Source organism: Periplaneta americana, chromosome 8 (assembly GCF_040183065.1).
Source record: "Periplaneta americana isolate PAMFEO1 chromosome 8, P.americana_PAMFEO1_priV1, whole genome shotgun sequence".
Classification (NCBI taxonomy): domain Eukaryota; kingdom Metazoa; phylum Arthropoda; class Insecta; order Blattodea; family Blattidae; genus Periplaneta; species Periplaneta americana.
Window position 1 is genome coordinate 75,250,718 of NC_091124.1, and position 11,731 is coordinate 75,262,448.

The window sequence follows — 11,731 nt, forward strand, 5'->3', positions numbered from 1 at the left end:
GTACATTATGCAAATTAGAAGGATTAAATGATCAAACATTATACTCGTATAAATGATTATGTAAATGCATATGGATTTCTTTAAGATATTTAATCAGATATTTTATTATCTTGGGATGTCATATCATATTGTTTTATCTTCTCCATATCCACATTTCAAATGCTGTCCTACTCGCTTCTCTTCATTTCGTCGTAATGTCCATGTTTCTGCCTCATACAATGCCACACTCAAAACATAGCACTTTACTAACCTCTTCCTTAGGTCTTTTTCCAGTGGTCTGTGGTCCGCAGAAGATGCTCCTTTTTCTATTGCAAGCTTTCTTATTTTGTTATTATTATTATTATTATTATTATTATTATTATTATTATTATTATTATTATTATTATTATTATTATTATTATTATTATTATCATCATCCTCATCATCATCATCATTATTTTGGACTAAATTGATCAATAGTTACTACAAAATTACACAATTAAATTTGCTATGGTTTTTGTGTGATCAATAACTAAAACCGAACCAATTTATTACAATTCACACTAAAACCCAGAGCAAATTAAATTATTCACATATTATAACCATATCCTAAAACTTCCTAAGTGATACTACAAAATTTGTGACGCAAAGAACATTTCATAGATATAAAAATATATAGACGAATGGAAAGTGAAAAAATAGCACGCAAATATAAAAGTATACATTGGACCTTAGAATATCCCTGCACTATATCCTACTGTGCATGGGGTTTGAAAATAGTCCCAAGACAACATTGTTACTATTTTATGAAAGAAGAAACATTAGAATACTTTAAGCATGAAGGTGAAAAATTGTTTATTTGGCGAAAATGTCAAATTTCGACTCCAACACCCTTTCCTGTTTTCAAAATTCTCTCTCTCTCCCTCTCTCTGTGAATGATTGGTTAGCAGAACTGCCTTGCTCTTGTACAAGTATAGCACATCACACAGTGAACTGAACCCGGGCTATGATATGGATGATGGTACGACGTCAAGGTCAGAAAAATGCGCTTGTTTTGACATAACTGGTCTAGTATATACAGTTACGAAGCTCAATACGTCTGGAATATGCATCCATAGATAGATGCTAACCACTAGGATTGCTACTATCGCCTCATCATATACAATGTGAAACCACAGTCTATTATATACAGTCGCGTAGCTCAATATGTAGTAAAAATGCAAACATGGGTATTTGCCCACCACTAGGATCGCTACTATCGCCTCATCATCGCAGATCTCTCTCCTAGCAGACGACAAAATATGTTACACTTCCGTTGTCGTGTTCTTTTGGAAAAATTAACACCTTCCTTCCATTATTAAAATATTAACTGCATAAAGTTAATTTATTATTTTAATGAAGTATATTAAATTCCACCATAAACTCGAAGATACCTGCAAGAAATAAGTTAATATAATTTTAGTTTGTGCAAAACGAACTGAAATTTACTATAATGGCTTCACTCATTCAAGATTATAGCGATAATTAACTATGAAACCAATAAATATTAATTTGCATTTTCCTTTACACCAATAATAATAATAATGGAAATATGAATTAATGGAGTAACTTACGTGTACCGGTATTTGTAGTGTAGGCTTACGTAGTTAACAAAGTGGGATGAGGTTAAGCAATAATAATCACACCAGAATTGGAAATAAAACGTGATCAATAAATGTTATTGTAACAGACTTTTTCTACGTCTCTAGTAAAGCAACAAATAAAAATTACAACAAAATTAACAGCTATAATTAAAACATATAGTTTGAAAAAAAAAGTAGGCCTAAGCAATAATAATCCCATCAGAATTGGAAATAAAACGTGATCAATAAATTTCATTAAAACAAACTTAATTTTTCTACGTCTTTAGTAAAATAACACATAAAAATAATAACAAAATTAATAGCTACAATTAAAAATATATCCTCTGAAAAAAAAGTGGAAATTTAGCAGCCTAAGTGACAGAAATTTAACCGGTATCTAATGTCCTTTCGGTTAGACTGAAACATTTCATTGTGAAATTTAAGGATATAATGTATTCTAACAGTCACAAAGAACTTCAAAGAGTTTTGTTTCTGCACAGCATTCTTGTGGAAACCCAGGAACCTTTCTGAATCTTTCGGAAATCGGAAAAAGGATAACTCTGGCCTCTTTCTCTTACTGTTGCTACAATTTATAGCACTTCAAACGTCTCCTCCTTGCCCAATATTATTATTACAATTATTATATTTTAGCCATTAACATTTTCATTACAACCAATAACGAACATTTCACAAGCATCAATGTGAAATACGCAACGAGCTATCACTCGATAGAAATACGACACAGTCCAAAGTCGACCATGGACAGTCTATTGTTTCTAGTTGCTAACCGCTTGGAGCGCTTTATCACGAGATTTGCAAAAAAACACCTCAAGCTTCGCGACTGTATATAGTAGACTGTGGTGAAACAGTACTGGCAGAGTCTATTGTTCCTAGTACCCTCATCAACTCAAGCTTCGTGACCGTGGACCTATAACTAGACTGTAGTATTAGTCTTAAATATTTTCAATAGAGAGCGTTCAGGTTGCTTGTTTTTATGACCTTAACAGCGTCAACGTCCAGTCTTGTTCTCCTGCTTTATCTGTGCGTAGTTAGTAACGGTGCGCTTTAGTTTAAGTGAAGTTTTTAATGTTTTCATTATTCAGATGTTGATTTCAGTGTGTATAAAACAAACAGGAATGTTGCACTATGTTTCATTGAGTATAAAAGATGGGAATAAGGTTAAATATGCAAGTATTTTGTGCAGATGTAGACAAAAACAATGTTACGCCGTTTTTTATACGACATTTCTGTTGGCTTCGGTAACTTACACGAACTGCTTGCAATAACTGAAACAGAATATCATGTTCACATTAATTTATAGAAATAATGAAAACACAGAGTTAATTAATCATAGTTTTAAATGTACTGGTGAAAGTTTAGACAGTAGCTGATGTCACTAAATGTATTTCGTACTTACAGTATTTAAGTGGATACGCGCGAAGCTATGTAGACAGAAAGTCTTGTTTTACTGAAGGTGGCAGTGTTGTGATTTCAGCTTTTAAGATATACCTTGATTGTATGAACAACGGGAGTGTTCTAAGAGGAGACAATTTTGCGTGTGTTGAGTGAAATAGAAGGTACGGTCTACGAATTATTCAAAATGCCTTATAATCACGAAACAGAAAATGAGCTCTATTAACTAGGCCTTTGTAAAGTTGTACCTATTTATGAAATAGTGTAAGTATATCGTTACTAATTTTGTACTCAACACGTATATTTAAAAGCATTTAACCTCCGTCGAACCCTTTTCTTGCGACAAATGCGGCGAGTCGTACCAGAACCATTTGAAGATAATTAAATGGTACAACCTTCTGTGCGCGTACTTGCAAACGTTTCGAATGTATTACAATAAACATTATTTAATGATTATTTTCTATGGTTTACAAACTAAAAAAGAGTTAAGAAAAGGGAAGAACAGTTCGAAAACAAGGACAGTAGTGATTACTCCAAGAAAAGAACTACAGTTAGGTTGAGGCTCCTATTAGCTGAGCCACAGTTTTCAACGAAGTCAAATGTAGACACTAAACATTTCACAGAAGGTGAGTAGGCCTACTTTGTTTTTATTGTAACTTGACTGGTTCGTGCTTATGAGTTCTGTGTTATTACTACAATTTTCGAGCGTTTGTCCTGTTTTCGCACTTTAAATTTGTTAGGCTTGTAGGTCTAAATGTGGTTTTTGAGTTCACGGGCAAGAGCCCATTCTGAGCCTGTGTTAAGATAGCTGTATTGTTTATGGGTTTCATGCCAAAAATTTGAGGATAGAATACAGAATATGCTTACCTGATTTGTAGAAATTTTTCTGTTGCTTCATGTAGTGATGATACTGTATTCGTTGTTTTAGTTATTGTTTGGTGCTGAGTGTTATGATTTAATTAATGATGATGCAGTTATATTATGTTTATATCTATTTTTGTTATTGTTATTACTGCTATTATTATTGCTATTATTGGTTTTTAGTTGCTTATTTAACGACGCTGTAGCAACTACTAGGTTATTTAGCGTCGAAATTGGTGATGGCGATATAGTATTTGGCGAGGTGAGGCCGAGGATTCGCCATAGACTACCTGACATTCAACTTACGGAAAACCTCGGAAAAATGCCTACCATGTAATCAGCCTAAGAGGGAATCGAACCCGCGCCCGAACGCAACTACACATCGGCTTATTGTTATTATTATTTTTATTATTATTACTACAAAATAATAATTATAGATTTATTTTTAATATTAATAGTCAGAGTAGGAGTAGGAGGAGGAGTCTTGTTGATGGTAATCCTAGTTGATGATGATGATGATGATGATGATGATGATAAATGCAATGATGCGAAATCAGTCCAAGCCACCGGCGTAGCTCAGTCGGCTAAGGACCTTACCTGTCGATCCGGAGTTGCGCTCGGGCGCAAGTTCGATCTCTGCTTGGACTGATTACCTGGTTGGGTTTATTCCGAGGTTTTCCCCAACCGTAAGGCAAATGCCAGGTAATGTAGGCTAATCTTCGGCCTCATCTCGCCAAATACCATGTCACTCTCACCACTCCCGTCGAGAATAAGTAACCTTGTAGATGATACAGCATCGGTAAATAACCAAGTAAAAATACGAGTCCAAGGTCGCTAGTCCGTGATTTATGAAACCCAGTGATAATTATCTATAAGTAGTGGTTTTGGTCTTTTTATGAAATTAATATTTTAAAACCTTCTGATTATTATTGCTAAAGTGGAAACACTTAGAAAAATTGAGCTGGAAACAATCATAGTTTAGATTTATTATACAGTATTTACGCACTTACTGATATCGGCCGATTGGAAGTGGTGATTGTTTGATTGTGTTTGTGTGACTATTGTGTATTAATTTATGATATATGGTACGGAAAGCTGCATATTTGTGTTATAGAAGTGTTACGTATGTGTGTTGTTAATGTTTTTGTATGTTTAAAATTGATAACTGATATTTGTTTTGCAATCGCAATTCCTAATTTACGGATCGTTTGTTTTGTTTGCGTCGCATAAGCTAATTTAATTTTCTTTTCCATTTCTCTTTATGCTTATCCTTTTTGTGTATAAAACTATAGCCCTAATATACATATGTAAAATAGGGCTAACCCCCATTGGAGATACAATATTATTATTATTATTATTATTATTATTATTATTATTATTATTATTATTATTATTCATATCGTTATAAAACGATAACAGAATACAAATGATGACTTGAATTTTATTCATATCTCCAAACAACGATAACAAAATGTAAATAACGTGATATCCATAAAGAACGATAACTGAATATAAATTATAATTTGAATATCATTTACATCGCTAAAGAACGATTAAAAAATAAAATGAAAACTTGAAGAAGGCCCGAACCCACAACCTTCGAATCATTAAACAAGCACTCTACCGCTGGTCTACGAGGCGCAGATATGGAACATTTTCATAGCTCCGGAACTGCTTGTACAAGCACATGCATCGTGTAACATCGCCGCGATCCGAAGTGGACTTAGAAAATATTCGCTGTTCACGAGTGCGGCCACTTTTTTTTTGACAACTATACATTCCAGATCAAATCAAGCAGTTCCCTTCGTGCTGCTTTTACATATCTCACCTATACGAAGGTTAGGTTTGATTAGTTTAGATTTTTATTAATGAAGTTCGCGCAAAATCATCAGGAGCCGAACGTTTATAAATAGATGTTTGATGACGTCATATTAATTCGATATTCCATTGTTTTCATTTTGTCTGTCACTTTGAGATTAGTTCTAGTGATTGAGCGTGTAGTTCTACATCTCGTAATAGTGGTTTGTGTGGAGCTTGTCGGATATTTAGCAGAGTTGATGTTCAAGAGCGCATATCCAGATCATCGTGAACGCATAGGCCTAAATTGTTTTTTAATGGAAGTGGGAGAAATGAATCCACGTCTTCATTAATGTGAGATAAGTGATCGTAGTTTGCTATTAAATCAAACTCTTTCGTCGTTGACATAGGTTAGGTGGAACTATATTAGCTGATCGTTACTAAATTGAAATGTAGCTCTGAAGTTGTCTACATTTAAAGTGTTTTGTTTTTGCACATTTTTTGTGTTCTGAATTTGAGAAGTCGGGAGTTATTAGATTTTATTTCAAGTTTGCCTATTTCGAATTTTAAAGTTTTCCACTCATTTTTTCTTAGTGTTTTAACTTTTGGTGCAAAAATCAGGGATTTTTGGAATATGTTTTTCTCGAAAGAACAGAACCAGTACTTAGATTTTTAACGTAAAAATAATCAGCGGCTAAAGAGCCCATTAAAAGGCAGAGCCGATTAGCCGAATGCTGGCCTCACGTCCTCACGTTTCTGCAGAGGTGAACGATCATCCCACCATACCGGACATATCGTGTCGATAGCACAAAAATCCCTACCCCAGTCGTTATAGTTGGTTGTTGTAACCGAATTTCGCTACCTAACATAGCTCTCCGAATAAATAAATACATGCATAGTGTTATGCCAAATGACAGGTCTTTCACTGCAAACTTAATATTCTTCAGTCTTTCCTATTTTCTGCCTTCCTCTTAGTCTCCGCATATGATCCATATTTATATCAAATTCTAGCATATACAGTCACGAAGCTTGAGTTGTGAGGGCGCTAGGAACAATAGACTCTGCCGGTACTATTTCGCATTGTCTGTAATGAGGCGATAGTAGCGATCCTAGTGGTTAGAAACTATCTATGGATGCATATTTACTGCGTATTGAGCTCCGTGACTGTATATACAAGACTGTGTTTATATCTTAATGTCGTCTGTCATCTGATGTATTCTTCTGTCCCGAACTCTTCTCCTGTTCACCATTTCTTTCTGTGCATCCTACAGTAGGCAGTTTATTCTCAGCCAATAACCCAACTATTTCCTTTTTCTCTTCCTGATCAGTTTCAGCATCATTCTTTCTTCACCCACTCTTTCCAACACAGCTTCATTTCTTATTCTGTCTGTCCATTTCATACGCTCCATCCTTCTCCATATTCACATTTCAAATGCTTCTAGTCGCTTCTCTTCACTTCCTCGTAATGTCCATGTTTCTGCCCCAAACAATTCCACACTCCACACGAAGCACTTCACTTGTCTCTTCCTTAATGCTGTGGAATGGTGTAAGGTGAAAGAAAAGCGGGGGCGGTAGGCCCGATTGAATCCATATTTTAAGTATTGCCTTCGTGCGTGACGTCATATATCGCATCATCGATCTCCTATTGGTCTGAGAAAACAGCGACTGATTCTTGGATATTAACGACAAGACATGAGTATGTTTTTTGAGGACATAGTTAAGGGATAGGTGGCTGAGGACTGTGACAGTTTTATTGAGTTATACTGGTTGATCCAATTATTCTATGACCAGAACTGCGGCACGAATTGTCCAGAAGCTTCCGGTGTTTGACACGGATACTTGTTTTGTTCTTACCTTGTCTCTAATCAGCGTCTGTGTTTTCACTCGTACTGCCTGCCATAATTCGTGTATATTCAGCTGTTTAAAACCTGTTTTCCCGCATCCTGGATACAATTTGTATGTCTCGTGTAAATGGAGAAAATATTCAGACAGTTCTAAATATTTGAAAAAGGTGGGAATGATAATGGCGATATGTATCTGTTTCAGTTTTTGTATCGTCAAGTCGTCAAATGGAGGGCTTCCTGTACAGTTTACGGCAATAGATATACAGGGACATCATTTTATTTTTACTTCAATTTTTATTGTACCTAAGTTTTTGAACGTACTTCACTCCCACCCCTTCTACTAATGAAGTTCCAACTGTTTTCCAAACATAATCAAGGCCGCATGTAGTAAGGAGCACTGAGTTAGTGAGTATAGTACGTTTCAGAAATATTTTCGCGTTTTCCAGTGACGAAAGAGCTTTCAATATTGAATCATATTTTCGCACAGGTACTGTCCGTTTGCCTACGTCGCATCCCGACTTCCCCCACCTGCTTCTGCATGCCCCTCTGTAAAAGCTGGGCTGTCTTAGCTCCTTTTCTGAAAACATTAATTTCTGTCAGGAATTGGACGTTTACGTAATATTATACAACTGTTTAAAATAACTTAAATAAAAGGGCCTCGTTAAGTAATTAACTGTCACGTGATTTCCCCCCTTTCTACGATCCTGCGGCATAACCACTTGGACGGACAGTAGATGACATGTCAGAGTAATTTTATCTGTGCGGGTCGGGCAGAAGTGAAGGTTGAATTTAGAGTACGTCAGGTACTCTTTTATAGAGTAGGTACAGAATTATTTCAACATGAGGTACTAGTACGAAGGACGAAACTGCTAATTGGAATTAGATGCAATAGTATATAGTGCGATAATATGCACAAAAGAACTGAAGCCTGTATCGAAATGAACGGCCACCATTTTCAAATATGTGTTTAAATATCCATATTATGATTATATTTCAATTTAACTTCATTCTCTAAACTGTACGCTAATGTGCTGTAGACAATATAATATACACTGCATAATGAATACGTTCGCATGGATAACTCAGTTCGTGAGCAAAAACACTTATTGTTAATACAGTACTGCATTTTGATTAAACAAAAACTTAATGAAAATTATCGAACTCAAAATCGCGATATTTCCTAGTTTACGTAAATAGATGAACTATTTTTATTCCCTCCTATACCTAGTAAAGTGATTTGTTTGTGTTTTACGCTAGTATCATCGAACTCCAGTCATGGAAGGGGATAGCGAACGGTGTTTCCGGTTCTCTAAAAGTATAGCCAGGTTAATATTAAAAATGTTAGTAAAAATAAAATGATGTCCCTGTATATATATATATATATATATATATATATATATATATATATATATATATACATATAGTTATGCAGCAATACTAGCAAGTTATATCCAGATTAACGCTTGGAATATCTACGAGCAATAACATAGACCTGCATATAAAAGAAATATAAGTATTATTAAGGTAATTCAGCTACCGTTTTATACCGTTGGGGTACTTCAGCCAATATTAGGGAAATGAACTCTAGGTCTAGTTGTTATTGAACAGGAATAATCTCTGTAAACAAATGTTTGTTACGTTGTAATATCGTGAGAGATCATTTCTTCTGATGCGGAAAATATGCAATATCTAATTTTTGTGCTAAATATCTTCATATTTTTCAAGGAATCCTCATTATACTTCATGCAAATGAAACATCCATACGTTTCATTTCCATAAAGGATTGTAGCGGGTGTAAGTGCCATTATTTTAACTGATGATTATTCATGTCGTAAGGAAGTAAAATGTTCTTTTAATTTTATTCTAATTACAATATTTAACTAATTACTAAAGTTCACAATGTTGCACATTTAACGTTGCTGGATGGGGTGGAGGGGGTTTACAAGTAGGTCTACACAGTAAAGCTCAAGCGGGTACAGACATGCCGGTACAAAACAGATGCTCTGTTCTAATGCAGGGGCGGACCAGGACAATTGTTGTTTACATAAAACGAGCAGCAAATACAAACTTCCAATCTCATTAATAGATCGTTATGGTAAATATCCATTTTATTTAAATATATTGCTCCATAGCTTATTGTACGTCTAAAACAGAAAAAATAATTTTATTATTTACTGCACAAAATCGCACGAATTTTTTCTCTAATGCAAAATTTTAATCTCCCCCGCTTTAGCAAAGCAGTTTCAATTTTTAAAGAAATTTCTAGTTGTGTGATTTTCCTAACGGGGTAAAGACTCCCAGTTTCTAATAATCGTTGAGAAACTGCTACAGAGGTTCGCCGATTAGATAACCTTCTTTGCGGTAAAAGTTGACGATACATCTTCTTGCCGCACTTGAATTATTACGATTTTCTCCATAAATTAATAACATATGATATTCCTGAACTATGAATGTTATTGTAAGTCTTTAACGAATTCCTGTACTGGGAACTGCCATCCACTCGGCAGGAGACTTATGGACAGGGAGCTTGAAATCAGCTGAGCTGTACGTCTGTCAGCTACATAAATCCCATTGAACGTTACCACGTTTCTCACGCCACAATATTAACAAATTTAAGCATGCATTATTATGTAATTTTACGAAAACGTAATAGAAGACACAAATATTCTTACTTACTGGCTTTTAAGGAACCCAGAGGTTCATTGCCTCTCTCACATAAGCCCGTCATCGGTCCCTATCCAGAGAAAGATTAATCCAGTCTCTGTCATCATATCCCACCTCACTCAAATCCATTTTACTATTATCCTCCCATCTACGTTTCGGCCTCTCCAAAGGTATTTTTCCCTCCGGCCTCCCAACTATCACTCGATATGCATTTCTGGATTCGCCCATACGTGATACATGCTCATCTCAAACGTCTAGATTTAATGTTCCTAATTATGTCAGGTGAAGAATACAATGCGTGCAGTTATGTGTTATGTAACTTTCTCCATTCTCCTATAACTTCATCCCTCTTAGCTCCAAATATTTTCCTAAGCACCTTATTCTCAAACATCCTTAACCTATGTTCCTCTCTCAAAGTGAGTGTCCAAATTTCACAACAATCTGTTCTTGTATACCAAAATAAATAATTTGTCTCGTAATGAGTTGAAATGTACATCCTTCATTGTAATTAGATACGCAATTCGTTCGTCTATTGTGGATGAGTGTCATGCCAGAAATAGCAATAATATTTGTCATTGAGGACTCTTTAGATCGTTCGATGACATAGTTTAGTTAGTTCACCAAGTGATAACGTAATTACATAAGTAGTACATATGAATCGAAGTAGGTTAAGTTAATAACCTCTGCTACAAACAAAAATAAATGTAAACATATTTTGAAATTCTGCAAAACGCTAAAATTCATTTAATTACAATTTTAAACATACTACATAATATATTATAATATAAACTATGACACATAAGGTGATATGTGATAAATACATCTATACAGCTCGCATAATGTGTTTTTTGTGAAGTTACAATAGATAATGGAATAATTAGCAAAGCTTCCATTTCTACGTAAAAAACTATATTACAAAACTTTTAGAGAATTCTCACTATATCCGTGCACATGACTAAGAGTTTTTCTGAAAATAGCAATTATTAATTTTAAACAATTAAAATACAGAGTTTTCGGAATACACTGCAGGATATCGCGTATATTACTCTGAGAATTATCTTACAGTCTTAACTTCGGGAGTCTAACGTTGAAGTATAAATACTTCCGACTCCCTGTGTAATTGATATATAGGCTAACCTGCTCAGTTTACTAAATTAAGCAACAACCTTTCTATTTCTCGTTGTTTTCTTGGTCTCTCACTTGAAGAAGAAACATGAAGAGTGAGATTGATTCTTGAATCATCTGTAAATCAAAATATGAACTGATAAAATATGATCACTACAAATTGTTTGAATTTAAGCGTCAAATAATATGTAACAAATGAAATTTACAATTATTTCTAATCAGACAAACCATGGCGTCAAAACACATTTATCCTCTAGGTATACAGTGTCTATCATCCTTATTCGTACATGTCTAATTTAAACTAAGAAGACAACATTATGTACAAAATAATTACTGTATACTCGTATACTAATAGTAGTGTACCATGCTTTAAAACCATTTCTTAGAACGTTAATTTACAACCATTTTTTATTTTAAACTCTAATT